The sequence below is a fragment of the Pan troglodytes genome, chromosome 2 (genome assembly GCF_028858775.2).
Source record: "Pan troglodytes isolate AG18354 chromosome 2, NHGRI_mPanTro3-v2.0_pri, whole genome shotgun sequence".
Taxonomy (NCBI): domain Eukaryota; kingdom Metazoa; phylum Chordata; class Mammalia; order Primates; family Hominidae; genus Pan; species Pan troglodytes.
The window spans coordinates 148,879,161-148,902,222 of NC_086015.1; the positions used below are offsets into that span (position 1 = coordinate 148,879,161).

A 23,062-nucleotide genomic window follows, 5' to 3' on the forward strand; every position below is an offset into this window, starting at 1 on the left:
TACATATCTTTAAAAATTGATGATCGAATTCCTGAAGATGACATGAAAAGCAGGCCAATATATACGCTGTAATATTCTGAAAGGGCTAAGGAACTGATGGCATGAAATACTGTGGAAAATGACATTGAAGCGGGGGTTGAAATCAGGAATAGTGTTGAAAATCTGTATAAGGAGCAGTGAAACCCTTGATCCTTTCTCAGATTCAGCACCGCCATGTAATCACTCCTCTACTAAGCAGGAAACTAAAGGTTTCATTTACAGAGAAACTGAAGCACAGGGACCCCAGACCAGGGAAACCAAGCACTGTAAAGAAAGCAGAAGAGGGTCCTACTGGAAATTCGACCAGACACAGTGGCCCATCCCATGAATAGTGGGAGTCAGACATACACTTTCTAGGCAAGACATTAGAAGATGCTTTTCTGGTGAAACTGACTATCCCCAGAGAAAAGGAAACACAAGTACTCCTATTGAGGGGTCTGTAAATAAAATAATCAAATTGTGTCTCAATCACTCTAAAGTGAAGCCTTCCATTTACAAAAAGTTTCTACCAAAATTTTAGTGTCTCTATTTTAGTTATGAACAAAAATACACAAAGGATTTGATAAAAGAAAAGAAAAACAGAAAAAGAAGCCCAGAGAAAACAAAGACAATGTGGGATTAAAAAATTTTGAAAAGCTTTGGCAAAAATCCAAAAAAAAAATACATTAATGTATTTGTAATACATTAGATCAATACATTAGATCAGTCAAGATGCTGGCAAAAAAATACGGTACACACAAAATGTGACACTAAGGAAACTCCAATGATGGCACTTATCTACCAGTTTTGAACATTAAGAGCAACTAACGAGATGCTAAAGCATCCCTGGCCTAGAAAAGGCATGGAATTTTGATCACCCCTAGGTCTGAAGAGGTTGGGAAAACATATTTATCAAGAACTATGAGAGTTGTAAATATAAAAGAGGGCCTCCAGACACAAGCTGTATCCTTTGAGAGAGAAAACAATTTACTGCCAATCCACAGCCTGACTGGAGGAAGTGAGGAGAATAAATACTCTCCTGTATGTCTCTGTCCGTCCTCTGATCTCCTGCCCATGACCCCCTGTATTAAACCTCAACCAGGTGCCAGAGGACAAGGGAGCTCTAGTGATGCAATCCATATGAGTCAGACCACAGGGCTCAGCTAGGATCACAAAGGAGGGGAAGAAGGATAGAGTGAATCTTATGGAATAAACGGAGAACATCCTGAACAGAGAGTAACAGAAGATGAAAACACATCCATAAAACCAAAAGAGAATGATATTTTAAAAAGAATGGGCTACCAGAAACTAATAGTAGATACGTAAAAATTAAAATATTTATCATATATTTATTTGTGTATATATTAAACACACTATGTATATAATCATTAGAAAGTCTTTACATTTGGAAGATAACATTTGGGAAATTTCAAAGACAGTTGAGCAAAAAGATAAGTGATGTGAAAAGGCGACAATAGATTACAAATTTGAAGATTATCTAGGAGGTCCCCATCCAATATTAGGAATTCCAGCAAGACAAAGAATAAAAGTCAGAGTGGGAGAAATTTTAAAAAATCTGTCAGAATTGAAAGAAATAAGTATAGACATTGACAGTGTCAAATACATGCTGAGGAGGATTAAGATTAAAGACCCCTCCCTCATCTAAAATATTAAAATAGCACAATTACTGAACTCCAATGATAATGAGTAAATCCTAAAAGTTTTCGTTCACCAAAAGCCAGTTGTGTAAAATGGAATATAAATAAGAGTGGCCTTTGAAATTCTCAATGGCTCCTCAGGACACCAGAAGACCATAGCGAAAGCCTTCAATGTTCTAAGAGAAAATAATATTCAACTTAGATTCCTAAAATCAGCCCAATTTACAATTCAAGTTTTGAGGTGAAAATAGAGATATTTTGATACGTGCAAGTGCTCAGAAAGTTCAAAATTCACAAATTATCTCCAAGGGAAGACTCTTTAGAAGTCCACATGAAATGACACTCTCGTGTTTTTCTCCAACTTCTGATTGTTCCTTCTCTTTCTTTGCAGGCTAATCTTTCCTTATGTAAACATTAACATATGCTGTTGGGTGTGTGTGTGTGTCTGTGTATAATCTTTTCCTTTTATTTCTTCACTAAAGATGTATCTGTTCACATACACATGCATACATATGCACATATGCACTAATATAAACATATACTGATATCTATATATAACAAAAAAATCTTAAATTTAGATTTTTTAATTTGAAAGTATTTCTGAAGAGATGTTATTAATAGTATTTTAAAAGTCTGGTCTTATTTTTATATTAGTTTGCCATGTGAAATAAATATGTCAAACCAAAACCTTTCTAATCCATATATCAAGAATTAGAAGTTGATGTGTTCCACTTCCAAAAGTAAACTTTTTCAAGCTATAAAGTGTTTCAAAGGTTGTCAGCCCTCTTTCAGAAACTACTTCCTCATTGTTAATGTTTGAATGGTAACACTGCCTACATCATAGGCTGATTTGGAGGCTTAAATGCAATCATGTAAGGTAAAGTGACTAGATATAATAGGTGCTCTAAAAATGTAATTGTTTTCACTTTGGCTTGCACTATTTCTTACCTCAGTCTAAGCTTCAATAGAAAAGATGAGAACTTAAGTTAGGAAATGAAAATTCAAAAGAGAAGAAGGTTCCAACTAAAGAAAGTGGAAAAATGAAGAAGTCAAAATTACTCGGGTTTGGGGTCATAGGGTTATTTTATTAGCTGTCATGTGTATAGAATTTGAGGGGTAGAACGTGAATTTAAAAAAATTTCCTCTGTTTTGTGAGATATAATTCTCCTTTACTGAGTTTTAAAGATTACCTCAGGCTTTTTCTTAGGCTTGAGTTGAATTTGTGAGTGTTTTGAATGTACAAAACTACTGATATTTATCTTGAAGCAAGAGCAAGAAAACTAAATTTTATTCATATTGCAGAAGAAACCACTGCAAATAAGCTTATTGTACGTAGTTACTGCCTTCATTAGTGGCCCATTCTAAAAGACTTTTCCTAATCACTGTTTGACCATAAATAACCCCGCTTGCCTTTTTGCCTTATGTGTGTGTCGTATGTTATGGCCTGTGTTTAGATGTCTTCACTCTCTTTTACTTTGGTGGCGTTGAGAAAACTTATCCTTTTAATACGCATTGATACTTCAGAGTCACCTCTCATAGACAGCACTTATGATAAATTAAATCCATTTTCTTTATTTTACAGATGAGAAATCCTAACCCAAATAAGTGAATTTAATTTGTCAAGGTCAAACAGCTAGCAACTGGCAAAAGACTTACAGCTCACGTCTCCTGAACCTAGCTCAGCCTGTAATAAAAACATCTCACCTTGTGTTTTTCTGAAGAATCAAAGATTTGTTAAGTAATTTAAATATAATTATATCTCTGTAGAATTAAGCCAAAATAACATCTTTGTTTTCTCCAATAACATTTTTTTCAACATATAACTCTGACTACTCTGCCTCAGTCCTTGGGGAAATTATACATGCTTTCTTGACTTAAAATCCAAGCTCATTGCTGAATAAAACCATTGCAGCATAAAACTTGGAATTTGACAAGCATTTCCAAATAGAAATATCCACTGTAGCCAGAGTCCCTCTAACTTAAACTTATTTTGAATATTCTTTGTCGCTTCTATTATGATTTCAATTATCAATACATACCTATCTTTTGAAAAAATTATAGTTGTATAATGCCATGAGGGACAAATTTATGAAAACCATTAATTTTCCTATTTGCAAAAGTCTGTTTGTTGGCTTCACGTCAGGATTCCGTTGTGAGAGCTGTTTGAACTGCTAGCTAGCTGTTAGAACTCATTGTCATGTCACTGAAGCAAAGCTGTCCAAAATGAAGACAAAGTAGAAACATTACTCCTGTCAAATGAAGTCACCGGGATCTGACAGAAGCTGTTATTGCCTTAGCACCAAATTTCAAAGTCTTCTATGCATGATCTGTTTCATTATAGGAACCTACTCTCATGGGATTTATTGTATTTTCATAACAGCGAAAAAGTAATTTGTTGTATTCACCTATGTACAATGATGGATTAACAGTCTGAATCCTGAAGATATCATCATCAGCGACATTGTCATTGATGCCAGTGTGATGAGCTCAATAACCCTAGCAGTTTAGTCACAAAAGCACCATTATGGTATTTTCTGTGAGGAAAAAAAACAAATAGTGACCTTACAAAAAAAAAAATCTCTCCCTTATAAGAGAAAACTTGGAAACTTTTATTGTCGTTGATTCAGATAAAAAATGGAGGTCATTTGAAATAGATTACTTGAAACTTTCATGAATAGTTGCCATTTAATCTGAGAAAAATTTTATTAAAATATGATGATATGTGATATAATAGATATGAGCATTTTCAAGATAATTTATTTTTTCTCTTTAAAAAACTAATTAACATAGAATATGTTTAACATTTAAAGGTGAAATGTTTTCTGGTTCTTAAATTCCAAGTCTAAGCAAATATTCATTAATTTAATGATTATATATATTTTAACAGATTACTTTTTTATCAAAAAAAGCTTTATATTTTTATGTAATCCAAAAATGTCTGTATTTGTATTGTGATTTTTGTCTCTCATTTCATGTTTATAAAGATCAAGTCTATGTGATTATATAAATATTTACCTGTATTTTTTGTTAATAGTTTTTGGGTTGAATTTTTTTAGTATTCATGAATTTATTTCATCTGGAATTGTTGTTCATGTATTTTATCATTAGAGCAACAGATTTAATCAAATATTTTTCCCAAGTGGTGATCCAGAGTACCCCAGGACATTTATTGAATAATTCATTCTTTCTCAACTTTTGTAAGATGCTACTTTTATGATTAACTAAAATGTTATATATTCTGGGAAAAGATTTTGGACTTTCTGTTCTGTGATTGATCTATGTAATAATGTATAAACATCACAGTAATTATAATGGCATTATAGTATATTTTAAAATCTATGATTAGAAGCTTTTTTTGATTACTCTTTTTTAAGCTCATGCCTTTTTCCAAACAAACTTCACAATTACGGCGAGTACAGTTCTTTTAAAAAAATACCTTTTTTGCTTATATTTAGAAATATTTATTACGTATTCCAGTAGAGAAATGCTTTACGCCTCTCCTATTAAAATCCTCTCTTTTACTCTGGCTAAGAATTTTGAACAGTTTTGCACTGCTTAGTACACTTTTGCTTAAAATTTTTTCTTGGTATTATATTTATTATTCATTAAATTCTTTTTGTTTTATTATTAGGTTGTTTTTTATTTTTTTTTTTACTTTCCATTTTATTTTTAAGAGATTGCTTCTCAAATAGTAGAAAGATTAACTTCATATATTTGTTTTAACATGCTGAACTCAAACATTCTAAAGTGTTCTAGTGATTCTCTTGGGTTTTCTTGCTAGGTAAGTATATAATCTGTTGGTAAAGATATTTTGATTTTTTTTCTCAAACTTGTGACTAAGTTATTTTTTGGTCTTATTCCTTTACCCAACATTTCTGGAATAATGTTAAATAAGAATGGTGAAATGAGCAGATATATCTTTTTCCTATAGGTTTTTTTATACACAGATATATAGAGAGATATTATAGTTGTGTGAGGTAAACTAAAGTAATATTTTATTATCACCTTCAACAAAAGGAAGTACCTGCTTTAGTCGTCTATGACTCTGGAAAACAGCATTATATTTCTTACATATTAAATGTTCAAAAATAATTATTAAATAAACAAATAAGTAAATACAAAGTAAAGCAAATTAGAAACAAATCCATAATGAGTGCACTTCATAAAAAGTACCTGTTTTACCTGAAGCTACATTTTTTTGTTATGCCTTAAGTATTTTCCTAAGAGTGTTCTAGCTGCCTTCCTTGCTCTTTATCAAATTCTTTCTCATGGTTCTGAGATCTGCTCCCAAAGACCATTCTCAAAGCTGGAAGCCCGACACTATTCCAGGCTTCCCCCACATTGAATGCCCACTTGAGCAATGCGTCACTGTTTTTAAGGTACTATCTATGCTAAACACATTTGCTGGTATCCCACAGAAACCAAGTGACCTCCTTTCTCTGATAACTGCCCCTAGCCGTCATAACTTTGCTCTGTGTCCCTCACCAACTTGCTTCTGTCAGTTGGACCAGAAGTGGACACCAGACCAAAGCCAAATAGCTGAGATCCTGAATGGAAAAGATATAAACTTGAAAGCTAAAGAATATACTCTACATGACATGCCTCATGGAGTAAGAAGTTGAGGAACATTTTTGAGAGAGAATGAAGCAAAAAGAAAGAAATTAGAGGAGAACTGGAGAATTTTCCCAGGATGTATGGTTTGTTTTTATTTTTTGATATTTTATTCTTTCACATCCTGACAGCTTCATTTTGACTCTCAGTTTTCTTAAAATAACTTTTTAATGTTTATATAACATCTCCTCTTTTTTATTAGCTAGTTTTTGCTTGCTTCTGTGACTTCTGACCAAAGTATCTTCATGGTGACACTATCAATATATATCTCCTCTATTTTGAGAAACTTAATTGTCTCTCTGAAGACACTGCTGAGAGCTTTATATTTATTGATTCAGCAATTGCAATTGGGTACAATATCTGGAGCCAGACTGTGTAGGTTTGAATGCCTTCTGTATCATTTACTAGTCTTGAGACTTTTGGTCAAATGCCTAACTTTTCCATGTCTTGTTTTCTTCATTTGTAAAATAGCAAGGATAATAGTACCTACTTCATAGAGAATGAAAATTCAAGCAGGTAGTATTTGTAAACCACTTAGAAAAGTGTCTTACACATAGTTTGATAAAACATAAGTGTTTTGTAAATAAGAAATTTCGTTTTAAATACTAGCTCACTGAATTGTAAGCACCGATTGTACTTATTGGATGCATTTTTTTTTTTTTTTTTTGCTAGAATAAGATTTCTCTCAACATACATGAGCATCTCAATCCCCGTTCCAATCTACTGTTGCTTTTAAAGGTCGTTATATTCACAACCAATGCAGGAAGCCACTTAAAGGTGCCGCTGCCACCACAGACCTTGCAGTTAACTCCACCCGGACCCAATCTTCACAACGCAATCCGTCACGCAGGCTTCGCCCCAGATTGCCCTGGGCTTGCTTCTCGCGCCCCTGTGCAAGCCCACCTGAAAAAGCTCAGTAGCTTTTCCTGGAATAACTGTGATGAAGGGAAGGACCCTGCGGTGATCAGAGGCGTAACTCTGGAGCCTGACCCCATCATCTTTCCTGAGAACGTGACCCTCAGTCTCCTGGGCAGCACCACTGTCTCCCTGAGTTCTCGTCTGGAGATGGATTTAGTTTTGGAGAAGGAAGTGGCTGGCCTCTGGATCAAGACCCCATGGCAGCTGTACCTTTGAACAATTTTGGGGGACCCTGCCCAGAGCCCCTACATACCTATGGGCTTCCTTCCTTGCCACTATCCCTTCGAAGAAGGAACCTACTCACTGCCCAAGAGCAAATTCACTGTGCCTTACCTGGAGCTGCCCAGCTGGCTCACCACAGGGAACTACGGCATAGAGAGCGTCCTGAGCAGCGGCGGGAAGCGTCTGAGCTGCATCAAGATCGCTGCCTCTGTAAAGGGCATATAGCACGGCATCCATCACAGCAGAATGGAGGGGTGTGAGGAAGATCCCTTTTCCTCTGTCTTGGGTTTGCCAAGGCCAAATTCCCACTCTCTGCCCCACTTTAATCCCCTTTCTACAATGAGTCCGCTACCCTTACTGAAAATCATTTTGTGCCACCTAACATTTTAGGCTGGGGCAAGCCGCCCTGGCCTAAGGGAGGATGAGATGGACAGTTCTTGATAGCCCAGGGCATCTGCTGGGCTGACCACATTATCCATCCCCATTAGACATTCTCTGTAAAGAGCCTCATTCATTTCCAAAGCAGTTGAGGAATGGGAACCAGTGTGTTTTAGGACCTGAAGAATCTTTATGACTTTCTCTCTCTCTCTTCTCACTCTTTTTTTTTTTTTGTCACTAAGTTAAAGGCAAAGTGAGAGTATTAACGACTTTGTTCTACTCCAGCCCCCTGTTATAACGAAGAGGAGAAAGGAGTTGCTCTTAGTCTATTCCTCCCTTAATTTCTGTGGCTAATTTTGATTTCCTTTGTAGATTTGCCCAATTAATACTAGTGTGCAGTATATCCTGGAGAGGTAGGGTGTGTGGGGCAGGAATCCCTTGGCAGAGATATTAGGAGTGCTCTGTTGTTTACAAACTCAGGTACTCGCAGGGCTTAGCAAGAGACTTAAATGAGTGACAAGGACTGTGAGAAACATGTTGATTCCAGGCTTGACTTTGATTTTTCCTTTTTGATTAAAGATAATACTACAATGTAAATATTTCTTATACGATAAAGAAAGTCACAGCACATGTGCATTGATACAAGGCTGCTGAGGCCTGGTCTCCAGTTGGAAATATAATTAAGGGTGGCACAGACTGGAGAGTGTATAGCCAGTCTGTGAACTCAACTGCTACCTAGCCATGACCAGTCAGTGTCACATAAGAATACTGTTGGCCCAGTATTGCCAGTTTCAATGTTTATTCCCAGAGTAGCCAAAAATCCAGATTTTTATATGAAATCTTATCATTTTAAAATATTGGCAACTAATTTTTTTTAAACACTGTGTGGTGTCATGTGTCCCAAACGGAAACATCAGTGGACAGTCTGGCTCATGGGTGGCCACTTCGCAACCTCTGATCTCAGATCGTGCATGTCTTGTGCTCTTAAGACAACTCCTGTGGCACCATTTCTCCTTCCACAGGGCCAAAGCCATAAAGTCTGATCCCAAGGAGAAGGCTCTTCCTCCAGTGCTAGGAGAGGTATCGGCAGCTTCTGAGCTGTGAGCTGTGGGGATCACGAGGCTGCGTGCCCCAGTCTTGGAGTCCTGTCAGGTGAATGAGGAAGTTGGGAAAGAGTTGACCCCACCAGCAGCTGCTTTTGGAGCAGGGGTCCAAGGAAGAGAGGGTGGCCTCCATGTCAGGCTGCCTGGATTTGTCCAGCATCCTGTTACACCATAACAACTTCTGAACCACACAGCAGCCCTGAATTCTGGGCTCATTTGAAGCCTGAATAGCAATACATCTTTTTAAGTTGCAAATAAATAAATATCGTTATATTCTCTAGGAAAGACAAATTAAAAATAGACCCAAGCAAGGCTGGGCCCAGTGGCTCACGCCTGTAATCCCAGCACTTTGGGAGACCAAGATGGGTGGATTTCCTGAGGTCAGGAGTTTGAGACCAGCCTGGCCAACATGGTGAAACCCTGTCTCTACTAAAAATACAAAAATTAGCCCAGCATGGTGGTGGGCACCTGTAATCCCAGCTACTCGGGAGGCTGAGGCAGGAGAATTGCTTGAACACAGGAGACGGAGGTTGTGGTGAGCCAACACAGTGCCACTGTACTCCAGCCTCGGCAACAGAGTGAGACTCTATCTCAAAAAAAAAAAAAAAAAAAAAAATAGACTCAAGTAGAAGAGAGAAGCAATACCTGGGGCACAAGGAAAATATGATTCTCTGCCATCAAGTTTTCTGTGACCAAATTCCAAAGGAGAAGGCAGCCCACAGGCCACGTGAATTTAAGAAAAATTCTATTCTAATAACCGTCTCGACCCAGAAGAAGCTTCCAGAAAGCGTATCCTTGGCCTAATTTCCTTTCAGTTTTCTTATTCTGCCCTAGCCTCACTTTCCCTCGTTTCTTCTTTTGTTTCCAAATGATCATATGTATGTGGATATATGTGTGTCTGTGTTTAGTTGCATAGAATACTAGCCCATTATCATTTGATATTTTGTTGCTATTGTGAGTGTCCTTTTCTCATTTCTAACTGCAAGCTCTACTTTTGTTCTTTAGTCTTCTTCTTTTCACTTCTTATTTTTCTTCATATTAAATATTTATTTATGTTCTGTTATCAGTCAAAGTCCTGACAGGAAGTAGATGGCAGGGACACTCAAAAAAGATCTGACAAACTGAAAACCGTGACTGAAGAGAGCTGTGTGAAGGGACTATTTACAGAGGTCTGGTTTGAGTTAAGGAAATAAAAAGGAATGGCAATGCAGCCAGAAATAATATAACCTGGGAGTTGATGTCACCCGTGTGACTCAACTACAGGGCAAAGAGAGAGTTATCACTCTCTCCACCCAGTGGGTGGAGGACTGTAGTAAGAAATGCAAACTGTGCCTCTCAAGATGTGAAGGCATAGAATAATTGTGGTAAAGACAATAGTACCTATTTCATAGAAAATGAAAATTCAAGCCGACAATATTTGTAAAGCACTTAAATCAGTGCCTTACTCAAATCCTCGTTCATCTTGTTCCCAAATACTTACTGGTGCTCCCTATTGGCCAACTTAAGAAGAGCTCAACATGTATGCTTGGTGTCATGGACCTCTAAAGCCCTCTGCCTGATCACAGGAAAAAGAAAAATATAATATATGCTAGAATATAATAAATATATGTTATATACATATTTATATAATGTATATTATGTATTATATTATAGTATATATGCTGGCTTTGAATGTAATTTCTCAATTTTATGCATTCAATTTTTTGTCATTACTTCTAATTTTTGACGAATTTAAAATAATTTTATTTTATTTATTTTTAAATTATTAAATTTGCCACTCTAAACTGTTTTTAATCTTAAATTTATTTTTATATGTATTATATTTGTTACTTTATTATTTATTTATTTATTTATTTTCATTTATTTTTGAGACAGAGTCTCACTCTGTTGCCCAGGCTGGAGTGCAGTGGCTCGATCTCAGCTCACTGCAGCCTCTACCTCCCAGGTTCAAGCAATTCTCCTGCCTCAGCCTCCTGTGTAGCTGGGACTACAGGTGCGCACTGCCATGCCCGGCTGATTTTTGTATTTATAGTAGAGATGGGGTTTCACTGTGTTGGCCAGGGTGGTCTCAAACTCCTGACCTCAGGTGATCCCCCCCACCTTGGCCTCCCAAAGTGCTGGAATTACAGGCATGAGCCACCGGGCCTGGCCTGTTACTTTACTCTTAAACTTTGAGTCATAAGCATTTCACTTCATGTTATAATTTATTATAATTTATTCTTTCTTTTACTCTATTCTCTTTTACTTCAGTTATGAGTAGTCTACATAGTAGTGCCCAGGGATATAGTCGCAAAAACAAAACCATAAACAGAAGTAATTTCAGACCCCCTGCCTCGCTATCTCTACTAATTTATCCCACAGACAGTGCATCCCCTGGGCCTATGATGGTTAGGTCATAAAGCTACCTGCTCTAAGATATAAATACAACATAATCTAAAAGAAGCAGAAATTCCAACATACCCCTTTTTACCTAGGGAATTTGGGGACGACAACAGAATTATGAGAAGCAGAGATACCTTAATTCTATAGTGCCTAGACCAACTTTTGACAGATCACAGGATCAAGAAGAGATGTGTCTAAGGCAAGTTAAAGAGAATGATGAGGGTAGAATGCATTTGGTCCCAGTGGGGAAACGGAATTAAAAGGGTCTCACATTTGGGACTGTGGGAGTACATACCTAAGCAAGATTATCTCATTTCAAAATAAGGTAGCCTTATTCAAATAATAAGATTGAAACTTTATAGGTAAATAGACGGCCACAGTTTTTACTCCCAAGCCTTTGTTAGTGCTCATGTGTTAGAAAGGCACCCAAAATTTTCCACGCTTTTCAGGAAGGTGAGACTACCAAAAGTGAGGATTGCATGGAAAACACCAAGGCAAAACGTGAGGTGAATCACTTCAGGCAAGAGTTGGGTAAAGGATTGTGATAATGTGATGTAATAAGAAATATAGATTTAGTCTTTGTCTCCAGTTTCTGGTACAGAGCTTCTAAAACCTTTGGAATTTCCTGAGTAATAAGCATGATAGGCGCATCTTTGGTTATAATATTTGGTATTAGGCCCCAGCTTCTAAGACCCTCAGAATCTCCAAAGTGATGAATGTCTTTGTATACTAATGAGATGACTGGTGTCTGGAGGCCCCTAGATAGCTTCAGGATGGAGGCTGGCCACCAGAAAGAAAGGCATGATTATAGGATTGAAATTTTCAGGTCTACTCTCAACCTGTAGGGAGAGAAGGGGTGCTGGATGGATATTGAGTTTATCACCAATGGCAAATGATATAATCAATCATGCATACATGATAGAACCTCCATAAAAACCCTAATTGACAGAGTTCAGAGAATATTTGGTTAGTGAATACCTCCAGGCACCAATAAAGTGTGAAAAGGTGCATGGAGACTCTGGGCATCCCTCCCCCAGCTTGCCCTATGTATCTCTTCCATTTGGCCATTCCTGAGTTGTACCCTTATAATATAATGGTAATAGTAAGTGAAGTGCTGTCCTGTGTTCTGTGATCTGTTCTAGCAACCTGTTAAACCTTACAAAGGGGTTGTGGAAACCTCCTGAATTTATAGCTGGTCAGCCAAAAGTTCCAGTAGTCCAGGACTTATGCCTGGCATCTGGTAAGGGGCAGTCTTTTGAGATTGAGCACTTAACTTGTCGAATGGAATGTTAATTTCAGGTAACTATTGTCAGACTATTGTAGGATACCCATCTGTTATTAGAGAATTGGTTGGTGTAGGGGTATCTATAAGCCCAGGAGAGAGACCTCAGAAGAAATCAACCCTGATAATACCTTGATCTCAGACTTTAAGCCTCCAGAACTGTGAGAAAATAAATGTTTGTTATTTAAGCCACTCACTCTGTGGTACTATGTTATGGCAGCTCTAGCAAGCAAGTACATTAATATCAGCTATCATAGTCAATAGCTGGCTTGAAGAAATATATATATATATCGATATATATATGTCGATATATATATATCGATATATATATATATATATCAAGTAAAGCATACATTTCTCAGTGGATCCTAATGAATGTGCTGCCCAAAACAACACAAGGTCAGGGGTTTGTCTCTTTTCCCCAAATTCACAAATTCTCTACCTTCATATATCTTGGTTATATCTTTGTGAAAGAAGTAGGGATGGTGCAATATAGGTCTGAAAGAATGAGCACTTTACCAAAAAGACTATCTACATCAGCAGAAAGTTCATAATTGCAGATCTTAAAATGTACTCCTTTAGCCAGCAGAGTGAAATCTCATGAAGAAAGTCGCCTAAATTATTAACAAATAAACTGCCTGTATTTTGCTTGGCTGAGTGTAGGTATAAGCAAATTTGAAACTCTGCTTTAAAAAAAAAATAAACAGAAGAGTCACTTAATAAATTTAGGGGAAGACAACATGAAGAAATGAGCTAATTTTAAGAGCAAACTTTAGGTAAGAACAAGTAGTTGCTCTGGGCACAAAATACAATAGCAAGCATATTCTTTTTAAAATATATAATTTAATACTACTTGGAAATAAAAATGAATAAATTAGTTACCTGTGCAACAACAGAAGTTAATCTCAAAAGCATTATGATGAACAAACTAAGCCAGCAAAAAAAAAAAAAAATGAGAGCCTACTCTATGATTCCATTTATGTGAAATTCTAGAACCAGCAAAGTTAACCTATAGTGATGGACATCAGGACAATGGCTGCCTATGGTGGATTGGGTATCTGGGGTGATATAAATATTCCACGTCTTGGGAATAGAGATACACCTCTCAGAAACCATTCAGAGATATTTGTCCTGACCAACTGTAGAGAGCAGAGTTAACTGACAGCCCCAGCTCCCATCTCTGTTCAATATGAGAATAATCCAATGAGCAATCTTTGCTCAGAGACTCTCCATTAGAAACATTCTGAAACTTCTGCTATGGTCTGAAACAGCCACTCAATTCTTTCTTGCTCTCTCCTTTAATCAGTGTCAGGCTATTCCTGCCTACTTCTTCCCTCTTCCTCTTTATAGTTCACAGGTGTTTCCCTCAATAAATTTCTTGCACATTTAATCCCACTGACATCTGCTTCTCAGATGATACATGGGATTTGGGGTTACACAGTTATACATTTGTCAAAACTCATAGAACTATACACTTGACATCTGTGTAGAGTATGAGAATTTTACATCTAAAAATAAAAACCTGCATTGCCTTTTTATCTTGAAATCTGCTTGTACGCTCATGAAATATGTCAGTACTAGGTAAGTAATACTTGGCACTATTTCTGGGATAATATTTCAGTGATAGAAACACACAGGTATAGACAAACAAGTTCATGGTATTCTTAGTTAGTTAGGAAGCAGGCCCATACAGTGACGACATGAGACATCTCAGCTGAAATACTATTTGGTAAGCTAGCTTCACTCACTGGTAGGTGAACTTCCTGGACAGACGCCTACTATCACACAATTTAATCTTTAGCATACCTTCATAGGTTACAAATTATTACAAATCTTGAAATCCCAGAGTTTCAAGTTGAACTGAGTCTCAAATTGTCACAGTGAAAAGGATACTCAACAAGCTTTATTAAATGTTCCACTGTGTCAGCCAATTAGTCTTCATTTTCCAGTCCTCTTCCCTTTCTTCATGGATAGAGAAAGCAATGCATTACCCTTGTGTTCTAACTCCAAATTCGCTCCTACTTTTAGGGTTATATTTGCATAAACCACGTCTGTTTCCTAAAGTTTGCTCTCCCATTGCTTTTGTATAATTTTCCAGAAATTAGATTTCTGGAAAGCTCTTTCACTCTTTCTCATACCTATTGCACATTTGTCCTTTTTTGATGCCTTACTCTCCTATCATGAGTCCTTTTTATGCATATGCCAACATACGTGAATCTGACATTAACGAATGATACGTCTGAGGGTTATTTCCTGTATAACAATTAGCTGGAAATGACAGAGATTTTAGTGAATAGCTTCATTTGCCATTTTTAGTATATAGGTGAAGTAAGCTTTTCCGCACTCATTTCAGGAGAAGGTGCAGATGGGTAGGCTGAGCCTGGTTCAGGGGCTAAAATGACACTGACAGGGAGAAGAAGCAGGTTGTTTTTTTCTTCCTCTAGTAAAAGAAAAAAGTGAAAACATATAGCGAACTCTGACTTAATAATCGTCAAAGATTTATTTATCACCTAGTATGTGCCAGGCACTGTACTAAGTACAGACGGGAATACATAAGCAAGACATTTCCTTGACCCTCAAGGAACTCACAGTCTAATGGAGATGACAGACAAAAAACCCAACAGTTACAATAAAATGTAAATGCTCTGAAGAACTCACTGACAGAGCCCCAAGTTGCCCACTGTGAAAGACAAAATGTCCAGGACAACTAAGGAGGTGATAGTTTTCATACTACTGCAAAAGAGAATGTTCAATGAGGAATGTCTCAAAACAGATAAAGTCTGAGATTTTTTTAAAAATTAAAGAGTCAAGAGAAAGGAGTAAGATATGTCTTATCTTTGAAAACACAGAAGGGTGGAGGAGTTACTCTACCACTGCTGCTATCTGGAATCACAGGCCTCAGATAAACTTCAACATTCACACACTTTTGAATGTCTTACAACTTTATCTCCTTTCGATGCCCCATTCCTCTAGGAAACCTAGGGGAGAAGAATCTGGCAGTGTGTTTGTGCTTTGGGAGAATGGAGATAAAGAGTTTCCAAGGAAATCACCCTTGACCTGAGCCTCAGAAAGAAAACAAGCATGCACTCCCATAAAAAAACAGGAAAGGAATATTTCAGGAATATATATATATATATTTTAAGCCAGAAAAATATGGCCAGTGTCATTTAATTTGGAATGGCAGAATTATAGAGTCTGATTCAAGGCATGGCAGAAACTGAGAACCAAAAAGTGCACAAGAACAGAATTAAGGAAAAAAAAAACATTTAAAGGAGTTTGGATTATAAACTGAAGCCATTGAGAAATTATTGGACTCCTAAAGGGGGATGTAATGTGATGACTTTTTTGTATAGCAAGATTACTTAGAAAAAGATGGATAGTGTGAAATAGATAGTGGAATGTCATACCTAAAGACAGAGAGACAAGAAAGGAGACTATCTTAAAAATATGTAGAATGATTGTTGAAAGTCTGAACAAAGATTATACCAGGGAGCACTCCTGACGGACCCTTAACACTTATGTGACAGAATCTCATGATCTATTGTTATTAGAGGGCGGTACACATATATTTTGTTTGCTGTTTACCTATTTACCTAGATGAACTAACTACTTGGCCACTCCTCTGAAACCAGATGTTAACAGTCATCATGGTATGGATTTTCCTAGAAACTCGATGCAATACTAAGTGCACATTTACATTCTCCCTTCCAATTTTCGTTTTTCTATGCTTTAGTTCTATATTTATCTTCTATTTACCTTTATCTCCTCCTACCCTCACAAACTCCGACTGTCAGCTAGTTTAAGGAGCGAATCATCCTGCAAATTACCATATGCACCTGGGTCAGCATTTTCACCTTTCCTGTACTCAGTAAATGGTTAATTAAGAAGCATATGCATACATCATTCTGATTGGTAACCTTGGGTCAGGAAATCAGTGTATCTTAATGACTGACATTCAGAATCTAACATGTAAATTATCTCAATTTACCTTTAAATATGAATATGTGTTGCAAATTTAAATATATTTACATAATGAATATTTAATATATTTACATTGAAATTCAGTTGGGAGTGAAATCTGAATGCATAAGTTGCTGACTATTTTATTTTCCTGGCTTGCCTGTCTTTTGAGAATGCTCTACGTCAGTAAAAGTCATTGTAGAAAAAATGGCCATCTCTGCAGAAGTTGCAGCATGCTTACCTGGAAAGTGTTCTTATTAAGATCATAGCTATAACTTCCTATTATTGCAAATGTACACACATTTTAGTAAAGAATAAAATAAATTACAATATCAATCATCTTGTAATTCAGTCTGGAGGCAAGAGGCTCAGAAAATGTTACCTGTAACCTCTGCGGACAGATTCCATCATTAGATTAACAATCGCTGAAGCAACCACACATCATTAAAACAGACAAGTGGTGCACCAGGGATGCAGGAATAATAAGCAGAACAACTTGTAGTGTCACTTCATATAGGGAAACTGTGGACATCTTGTAGATGTGAGATTCTTGTTTGCTTTGGATAAAATATAATCACCACCTCTAGAGATATGATAAGATAAAAGATGAAACAAAGCTATACCCAAAGGATACATCTTCATTTATTTGGTTTGTCTGTACTGAAGGCACAGAATGAACAATGAATGCATTGAAGTTAGTGACTAGACTCTTCATAGGCAGTGGTGCAGAACTGATTTTTTTTCACTCATTTGATATAAACATTATGCTGTTATCAACCTCAAAGAGAGTTTGTTTATAAACCTGATTTCCACTGTAGAAAGAAATAGACTGGGCTAAATAATTTGGATTATTTGCAATACATATTTTTCCTTCCCTTTATTACATTTCCATTTCTAAATGGGGATTGCAAAACAGATAATGGCATGCTCTCCTATGTAAGCTCAAAAAGTTATAATTCTCACAGAATTGTTTTGAAAACAACATGCATTTATCTCTAAAGTACTGTGGGGATGTTGCCACTCATTGGATGTGCATTATAGGGAATTAGAATGCACATAATCAGGCTGTTTGAAGCAGAGCACTTTTGAGGTTATCAGAATTTGTCACCTCTAAGGTCTTTCACTCAATTCTCCAATTCACCTAGCCATTCAGAACATGGCTAAATTCTATTGAGCATCAAATTATAAAACTGACCAAGTCATATTTTGAAAGGAAAACTTAACATTTTAAATACTCTACTATAAAGTGATACATCACAATAATTGATAAACAGTTGATGATGGCTGGATGTCAGAAAAACCTAGTTTTCATACAAAACTCTGCTACACACCCCGTAACTTAAGCAAATGATTTAACCGTTCTTTTCCTCAATGTCTTTGAAATAAATGTTCCCGACTGGATTGCTAACCTTATTGAAGGTGTCTGCCTTTATGACACTGATGAACGTGTTGAAGGGTAGTAATTATGTTGCTTAATACAAGTTTAGAGAGAAGGAACAAAATAAAAATCTAAACAAAATTATTAGTTTGTTATTTTTGACTTTTCAGTTTCCATAAAGCATCTTGATTTTTTAATTTGAAATTCAGTGGCTTAGATTGTTCACTGTTAAGCCAAAATTTCAACTAAAAAACTAAAATGGAAATTATACTTAGTCCTAGTCCTAATTCCAATTCTTTCCTAAATAATTTCATTTCATTTGCATCCTTTTAAACTGGAAAAGAAATTGAGCAGGTGTTTTTTTTTTTTTTTTTGAGACGGAGTCTCGCTCTGTCGCCCAGGCTGGAGTGCAGTGGCGCGATCTCGGCTCACTGCAAGCTCCGCCTCCCGGGTTCACGCCATTCTCCTGCCTCAGCCTCCCGAGTAGCTGGGACTACAGGCGCCCGCTACCACGCCCGGCTAATTTTTTTGTATTTTTAGTAGAGACGGGGTTTCACCGTGTTAGCCAGGATGGTCTCGATCTCCTGACCTCGTGATCCGCCCGCCTCGGCCTCCCAAAGTGCTGGGATTACAGGCGTGAGCCACCGCGCCCGGCCGAGCAGGTTTTTAATAAGAATCAAATTAATTAAAAATTTTTGTTCAAGTGAAGACCAAAGACCAGATAAATGTATGTAAAGTGCAATGTAAATGAAGCAAAGTAGATTTATTTCGAATTTATATTCCAATTATTCATGGTTAAATTAACATTTTGGCTATTCATTTTGCATCTAAAATCTAACTTTACCAAATAATGATTATAATTACATTTTACATTTTTATGGAGAATTCTAAATGCTAATTTTCCATAATAATGCACTCATTAACTGTGTTTTGTTTATAAACACATTTAGGTGCTGTCGATTTTAATTTGTAAAAAGAAGAAATCTCAGTCATAACACTTAAAAATTCAAATCATAATTCTACCTTGGCAAATTAAACTGAAGCTTCACATTCAGAGAACATGAAATAAGTATGCTTTTGAAAAGCGTATACTACTCATATTTCAGTTATTTCAGTTATGTAAGGTCAGTTATGTAAGGTCTAAATTATGAGGCCATTTTCCTAGAGAGCTTTTCAACCTAAATTTCTACTTATATGTAGCTTAACAATAGCAATTATTAATTGCCATTAGTTTTGACATCATACAGCACAGTTTCAATTCTCAGCAAAGGAATTCAAAGATTAGAACACAAAAACACAATAAAGTAAAATAACTACACTTTCTAAATATGTCACCTCAAATCATTTGCAAAATACATACAGTTTTCTTTAATAGTCTGAATTTAGTAGAATATCTATTTGCCTTGTTACTTGATTAATGCCTTATTAATATTGTAATTGTTCATATACCAAAAAGGACTGCTAATAATATTCTATTTAAAAATTATGTCCACATATAGAACTAATAATCTTCAGAGTACAGGAAGGTACATGGAATATTCTGGGTTGTCAATAAACTTTTTGAATAAACAAATACACCCACAAATAAATGAATTAATTGACAAAAGTTACATGTATTCTTCTGTAGTGTCCTTACCATTGTAAAATTAGTTTGCTCTCATGACCAATAAGTTATAGTTTCTTTTATACATATTTTTTCACTTTTGTGTTTGTAATTCTGAGGGATATAATAGCTTCTCAAGTACTGGTAAATGGTAAAAACAGGAGAGAGGAAACATAGGTAGAAAAAAGCAGATAGAGAGAAATGGAGAAATAAGGGAAAATACAGAATAAGAAGAAAAAAGAAAGGAAGAAAAATGTATCTAGATGAAATAGTTAAATTACATATTTGATATTGATATTCTGCATTATAATGGTAACTCTCATTTTTATTTTTTAGTTAAAAATAAAGTGTTTCCAAATAGAAAAAGAAAATATTTCTGGTACATAATTATTTAAAGAAGTTTAGAAGTTTGATAACTATCTCGGTTACCAAACAGATAGAGATAAGTTCAAATTTTATTTATTACATATATGTATTCCTCTATTATATTAATTTCAAATCAAAATAAAATCATAAATAGAATAAAACTGGATCACTGAATACGCCTCTCTCAATTTCTGATAAAATGTATTTAAAAATACTAAAATAAGTAGTCAAAAATATAACTGGATCCAAACAAGGAAAAGTGATAGCTAAGAGAAGACTTGAGAATGAAGTAGGCTCTAGTTTTCCTTCTATCCCTACTCCACAGAGAAATAGATGGAAGCATATGAGTAGTAAAAATTTTGAATGTTACTAATGATCACTATATTTAGAGAGAACTACATGAAGGACACAGTAGGCAGTACAAAGGAAAAATGTAGTGGGTGGGAGTGGAGCCTACTGAGAAGAGGAGCAGTGGGGAGGGCAGGAATGCAAACATGAAATCCCTACCCTCTAGCTGTCAATTAAACACTCAGTGAAGGCCGGGCACAGTGGCTCACACCTGTAATCCTAGCACTTTGGGAGGCCGAGGTGGGTAGATTGCTTGAGCCCAAGAGTTTGAGACCAGCCTGGGCAACATGGCAAAATTCCATCTCTACGAAAATAAATAAATAAATAAATAAATAAATAGATTAATTAATTATCAATCAAGTTGGAACCAAACACCAATGCTCAATGTCTTGAATATCTTAATTGTGCAGAAAGCCAAAAAAGAAAGCAGAATAATCATAGTATCAGAACTATCACTCCCCAACAATAAGTCATTTTACTGTTTAAAGAAAAACAAACAGAAAAACCTATACATAAGAGCCTCTGAAGGAGCAGAAATCTCAGGGAAAAGTGACCATGTAAGCCCCACTTGAAGTCTCCTCTACTTTATCTTCCCCATGGAACCAAGTAACATCAAAACCCATGCATTATTCATCAAGTTTTTCCAGTCCCTGCTAATTCCCAAAAGAAAAAGGTGGATGTGATAAACGCATAAACTAGTCTGGCTTTCAACTCAGCAAGGCTTCTACTTCCAGGCAGAATTGGAGCAATGGTCTAATGCTCCAGAATATTACCTTAGAAGGGCAGGTACGGTCCTGGAGCCAAATGGAGTAAGTCCTGGAACATTTAACAGAAGTAACAGCAGCAACCACGACCTCCTAAAGGCTAAACCTTCTCCACACTAGTCCTCAGCCTACAGAAAATAAAATAGAAGGAAACTCTTAGTTTCCACGTTGTAGCTATGAAATGACTTGTGGGAAGAAATACTTCTTTTATTGCTATGGTTTCACTGTGTCTGCCAAATTGTAACAGTGTTAAGCAATTTGTTTCTTGGGGAAGTGTTTAGGTCATACAGGCTACGCCCTCATTATTAATGCTACTATGAAAAGGGCTTGCTAGAATGCATTCTCTCTCTTCTGTTCTGCCATGCAAGGGCATGCAGTGTTCAAGACACCACCTTGAAAGACAGACTGGATCCTCATCAGAAAACCGAACCTGCCAGCACCTTGATCTTGAATTTCCCAGCCTTCAGAATTTCGATAAAATAAATTTCTTTTCTTTGTAAGTTATCCAGTCTGTGGTATTGTGTTATAGCAGCACGAGTGGACTAAGATGCATGTCCAATATCAGAATACATTAGAAATTTGGCTATATCAGTCCTCCTGTACTAGTTTTTGCTATAGAAACAATCTCCAAACTCAGTTGCTTACAGTAAATATATATTTTTTCTAACTCATGTTGCAGGAGGCTTTTAGGCTGAACTCCACTGGGCTCACTTCTGTTTCTTATTTCTTGTTATTATGGAACCCAGGCTAAAACAACAGCACCACCTAATGTGGGAGGAGTGAGGAGGTAAACCACAGAAGTCATTTAAAATATCTGCTAATAGGCGGCAAATGTCACACCTGCTCATATGCCATTGGCAATGTCACATGCTAAACCCCAAGCAAGTCATATGCTCAATCCCAAAATTAACATGATGGGGAAGTATACTCTACTTACAAGGAGGGCACAAGACAGTAAAGTGGCAAAGAGCATGTGACTTCATCACAGGGAGGAGGCAAATAATCAGGAAAAATAATTCAATCTGGTGTGCCGCGTTAATGATGAGAAAAATGAAGAGTTAACAGGACAACTATGCAAATATATACCCCAAGAGAAGAAACAAAATAAAACATAACCAAAGTGATGATGATAATTCCAAAAGAAAATACAGTCCAGACATTTTTAGAAAATTACTTCAAGTGTTTTATATTTTAGAATAATTTAATAAAAATAATAATGGATAAGGTGAGATCGCAAAACAATTGAATAAGCAATAATTTAAAAGATGGTTGAAAAGGTAAAGAAATTGATAAAAAATAAACAACACTATCACAAAAATAATAGCTAACAGATCACTATTAAAGATACACTAGAAAATTGTCCTCAAATGAAGAAAGTTTATGTAGTCCCAGCCCTTTGGGAGGCCAAGGCGGGTGGATCACTTGAGGTCAGGAATTTGAGACCAGCCTGGCCAAAATGATGAAACCCGTCTCTACTATAAATGCAAAAATTAGCATGGTAGCACATGCCTATAATCCCAGCTACTCCAGAGGCTGAGGTACCAGAATCATTTGAACCCAGGGGGTGGAGGTTGCAGTGAGCCAAGTTTGCACCACTGCACTTGGTCTCAAAAAACAAAACAAACAAAAAAAAAAAAAAAGAAGAAAGCTTTAATCATGAAATTCTAAAGGGCATAACTTTTCCACGTCAGATAGAATAGGATTATCACTAAAATTTATGGTGTTTAAATTTATTCATCAATTATTTATTTAGTCATTCAATAAATATTTATCAATTGCCAGCTATTTGCCAGTGATTGTTCTAGGTACAGGGAAACACAACCTCACCAAACAAAATGATTTCTGAATTATAATCAGAAAAGACATTAAAACTGAAGTATAAAGAGAGAATTATTTGGACATTTATAAGAAAAAGCAAACAATTAACTTAAGTGAAAGAATTAGGCTGTATTCTGATTTCTTAAAGCATCATTCAATGTCCAAAAAGTAGAAAATGTCTCCAAAATTCTGCATGAATTATAAAGAAAATTATTCTTATGTATGAAAATATCACAGTCTTTCTATAATTTGC

General features: G+C 36.2%; 1 protein-coding gene and 1 pseudogene across 14 annotated transcripts in view; one reads left to right on the forward strand and one right to left on the reverse strand.

The window, feature by feature from the left end:
• LOC134809608 (embryonic stem cell-related gene protein-like) overlaps window positions 1-21,133 on the reverse strand; it is a 148,119-nt gene extending 126,986 nt beyond the window's left edge. For all 14 annotated transcript variants that reach the window (XR_010155815.1, XR_010155813.1, XR_010155814.1 and 11 more), the window contains exon 1: window positions 21,001-21,133. The gene's annotated coding sequence lies outside the window, so the exon portion shown is untranslated. The remainder of the gene's footprint in view (window positions 1-21,000) is intronic.
• Window positions 7,099-7,652, forward strand: LOC100610838 (ganglioside GM2 activator-like; annotated as a pseudogene).
• Window positions 21,134-23,062: the final 1,929 nt, after the last annotated feature.